Source organism: Myotis brandtii, unplaced genomic scaffold, assembly GCF_000412655.1.
Source record: "Myotis brandtii unplaced genomic scaffold, ASM41265v1 scaffold137, whole genome shotgun sequence".
NCBI lineage: Eukaryota > Metazoa > Chordata > Mammalia > Chiroptera > Vespertilionidae > Myotis > Myotis brandtii.
Genome location: NW_005354874.1, coordinates 5136634 through 5141460, shown reverse-complemented (window position 1 = coordinate 5141460; position 4827 = coordinate 5136634).

Here is a 4827-nt window from a genome sequence, read left to right as displayed (position 1 = left end):
CCTTGTTTGTCTAATTAACAGGGGCCTTGGGAATGTAGGTGCCTCAGCCACACGGAGGACACACTCTGTTAAATGGTCACCAAACCGTGGTTGTTTAGGAGAGAGACATGCCCTTCGTAGTGGTGCTTTGAGACTTGGTAGAGTGTCCAGATTTCACACAGGAAATGCTGGTTGATGGCCTTGGCTCATTTCCATTGCATTTCAAGCACAAGCACAAGCTCACATGGAGGAGTGTTTTGTTAGAGTAAAATGATTAAAGGTATCTGTCTTAGTTTGGGTTCCCCCAGAAGCTGATCCCAAAGCAAGGCTTTAAATGTAGTTTCTTTCTTTCTTTTTTTTTTTTATAATTTAAAAAAAAATTAATTTTTTTTTTTTTTTTTTTTTTAGAGAGAAAGAGAAACATCAATGTGAGAGAGAAACATCCATTGGTTGCCTCTATACCCACCCCTACTGGGGACCGAACCTGCAGCCTGGGTATGTGCCCTGACCAGGAATCAAACCCATCACCTTTTGGTTTATGGCAGCGGTTCTCAACCTGTGGGTCGTGACCCCTTTGGCGGTCGAACGACCCTTTCACAGGGGTCGCCTAAGACCATCCTGCATATCAGATATTTACATTACGATTCATAACAGTAGCAACATTACAGTTATGAAGTAGCAACGAAAATAAACTTACGGTTGGATCACAACATGAGGAACTGTATTTAAAGGGCCAGAAGGTTGAGAACCACTGGTTTATGGGCTGACATTCCAACCAACCAAGCCATGTGGGCCACGGCTGAATGTAGTGTTTTAGGGATGTGATCTCAGGAAGCACCAGTAGGGCAGTGGAGAGAGAGACAGGCATAGAGGCAGCCACTAAGAGGTGTGCTGCCAGGCTGGTTAGCACTGTGGGCAGCTGGAGCTCAATCCCCGCCCCCCCTCCAGGGACTCTGGGAGATGGACTAGAACATGTGCACAGAGTTATCCTGCCTTAGGGGCGAGGGAGCAGGGTTTTCATCCACCACCTCCTATCAGCCAGTGGGGAGGGCTGCTCCCGGGGCATTAACATGGAAGTACATGGAAATGGTAAAGGTCATGGGGATATAAGTGGGACACCAATGCCGTCTGCCGTAGGTCAGGTTTCAAAAAGCCAAATCAAATGTCACCTCATAGTTTCTTGTTTAGGAGTTAATTCGTCCAACAAGCATTTGTTGAGTGTATACTATGTGCCAGAACAGTGTGCTATGCTGACAAGGGGAGGCTTGCAGATTTATTAATAGTCACTGTAGTATAATAAGCTGTAACATACCTGTGTGTGCATTATCTTGTGCACACATGCACACATACATGCACATGTATACACAGGTACCTACTTTAAACTAGAAACTTCACAGAAATTTTTATGTTGCCTCTAGGCATCTATTTTTCTCCTAACAGTCCCAAAGTGATTTTTTATTTGTACTGATTAAGAAAGTCCCCCTTCCCTGTGTAGGTGCTCCAAAATACAAAACACAGAGTAAACATGCTCACACGGATTAGCGCATCTGCCTGAACAAAAGCATCTGGCAAGACAACCACACACCCTTACAAGAAAATTGATGGAGTCATAAGTTACATTCTCTTATTTCCTTGTTATGGATAATAGAAAGAATATTAAATGGAGTCAGCTTTCTATTTAGAGCTTTAAAAAACCTTGTTCTGAACTTATTTGAGGTTTTGATTTCAATAAAGAAAAGTGCTTTTGTGTTGTTCTTTCTAAAAGATGAATGGAGAACCTACTCCATTGCACAGTTTAAAAATATTTATGATTTAAAAGCTTAAGAGAGAATGATGGAAACCATTAGCTAGTGCCCAGAATGTACTAGGAATTTGGGCCAGTATATAGGTTTTATGTAGCATAAACCACTGAAAACCTTTTTGTTTTCCCCATAAAGTCTTTTTTTTTTTGGACTAAGTGTTCAGTTAATATTCTTATTTTAAAAGGCAAGGGTATCTTTTTGGGAAGAAAGGTCATTTTTATATTCAATTGATAATAAAAAATGGATGCCCGGCCAGTGTAGCTCACGGGTTAGAGCATTGACCCTCCCACTAATGGGTCTCGAGTTTGATTTCCCATCAAGAGGGAGAAGGGACCTGCTCCATCCTGCTTGTTCCCATCGCCCCAGCAGCACTCCATCACCCTGGCGGGGGCAGCACTTCCTGCAGCAGCTGCTGGATTCAGTTTTCAGTTTTTCCAACATTTGCAGAACCATGATCACCTCCTCTGATGATCACCAGCCAGTTGAGTCCCTCCACAGAGGTCTGTGTCTTCCAGGGGCCTGCCATGTGCACTCACTCTGCACCCATGGGCAGGGAGGGCGAGTCAGGCGCGTGGTGCCACTCCCCAGCAAGCCCCTGGCTCCTGCCTGTGTTAGACTGCGTGGTCCTTGTGAGAGTTGAATTCTCTTTTGCCTTCCTAATTAAGCAGTTAATATTTTGTTATATGACTCAGCTGAGGGTGCTTTATATTCAGTTCTCTCTGTTAACATCCCTGCTGGAGTTTCTGTCTCCCAAGAAGGGGCATGAGACAGGAAAGGGAGGCGCCAACACAGGCAGCATTAACCTGCTGCCACTGCTTTGGGCAACTGGGGTTCCATCCCCCCTGGGGACTGAAGAGACCAGGTAGCACATCTTCAAATGGCCTCAACAGGAGGCCAGGAAGCTGGGATCTTTCTGCACCAGCTCCCTCCCTTCCTCAGGTGAGGTGGCCCTGGGGCATTGATCCCCTGTCACTTCTGCCTGTAGCACACCAGGTCTGGCGCATCTCTGCAGCCAGAGAACACCTGGTAGGGAGAGAGCTCCTTGGCATGTACAACACTGTCTATAGGTGACCTCTGGGGTGGGCCTAGGAGATAGCTAGAGGGCAGAGGTTGGCAAACGTTTTCTATAAAAGGCCCAATTACAGGCTGTACAGCCTCCGTTATAACTACTCAACTCTGCCATTGTAGCATGGAAACAGCCACAGTCAATAAAAAATAGGCATGGTTATTTCCAATAAAACTAATTCCCAAAGCAGGCAGCGTGCTGGGTTGGGCCCCTGGGCTGTAGTTTGCTGACCCCTGATATAGGGCATGCACCAGCAGGGTCTAATGGAAAATTCAGGTTACATAACAGGAGACACTGCTAACCTGGCATCTCTTCTTTCTTTCCTCTTTCATGTTGCAAAATTCCACTGAGGTTTCTCCTAAAATTGTTGTATCATAGGTTTGTAGTTGGGATGTTGCTGGTGAAGGAAGTCACTTCAAACTCATATGGCACTTGGCCCGTTGATAATGAAGGACATCATTCAGATGCCTTGATTAGTGTAAATGCTTGACTCCAACTTCTCATGCTTGGATAAAAGCAAATAGATGCCACAAAACCCAAATTGACTTAAGTTTTATTAAAAGAAATAGGGCTTTTGAAATGAGATGTATATTTTCCATGAAGGTATATCCTTGGCCAATAACTTCACTGTGCTGGTGCAATTACTAGTCACAACTGCCCCTTCACCTACATCAGTGATGGCGAACCTATGACACGCGTGTCAGAGGTGACAGGCGAACTCATTTTTTTGGTTGATTTTTCTTTGTTAAATGGCATTTAAATATATAAAAGAAATATCAAAAATATAAGTCTTTGTTTTACTATGGTTGCAAATATCAAAAAATTTCTATATGTGACACGGCACCAGAGTTAAGTTAGGGTTTTCAAAATGCTGACACGCCGAGCTCAAAAGGTTTGCCATCACTGACCTACATGCTTGTGTCCTTATGACCAGGTGCTTACCAGGTGGCTTATCTGTCACCTGTGGTTGGTCAGTGGTTCCAGGACAGAGGCCCAAAGAGAAAAAAACAGGTTGCAGTGTCTGTCTTTTGTCTAGCTTGGGGCAGCCCATTGGTGTCCTCTTTGGTGTAGAGGGACATCTTTGAGCGTGCTATGAGATGGGACAACCCACCCTGGGATGGTCAGGATGGGTTGGCCTGAAGCCTCCGTGGTGGAAATAGGTGATGGTTAACATTAGACCTAGGGAATTCCCAGCCTCATTTGGCTGTTCTGGCATCTCAAACTCTGTGAACTGAAATCTCTAATTGTCCCCATTCCACCCCAAACCATGCAGGACTGAACATTAGGAATTTATAAAGACAGAGTCTTCATCTTTGGGCCAATTGCATTTCTTATGGGTCAGTTCATTCTGTTCCCAGGTTCACACACAGTGAGTCTCTCCTAAGTTTTAAAGAGAAAAATGAAGCTGACAAGCTGGCTTGGAAAACTTGCCTCAGATCAGACCTCCATTCCTGGTACCTTGTAAATCCAAAACCAAATTCCATCACATTTTTTTTGAACCCAAGGGAAGGGATTCTTGGCAATGAAATGCACAAGAGACTATTGGAAGAACTCAAGTACTAAGTTGATTAATTTGCAATGCAAAGAGAGGGGCCATCTTTCCTGGAGATGCCATGCCAGTACTCCTTATGCTGATTACTCTTCTGGTGTTACTGTCCTTGGGAGGCCAAATAAAGCAACAGGAGGTTGTGGGTGGGCATAGAATTAGACCATTGGCAGGAGAATGGTGCTTCAAGGCACTGTCTGGGGACGGCTTCCCCAGGGTATTGGGTTCTCTCCTCAACAGACTTCAGCTCTTCAGAGACTGGAATTTCCCTTTACACCAGTCTCTGTGTTTCCCTACGGCCGAACAACGCTGGATACTGTCTGCCTGCATTCACCCCCGACTCTCCATTTTCCTAACTCCCATGAGCTGAGAGCAGGCTCCTCCTAGCACCCTTTTTGTTGACAGAGAACCACCCAGCTGGCTACAATCAAATC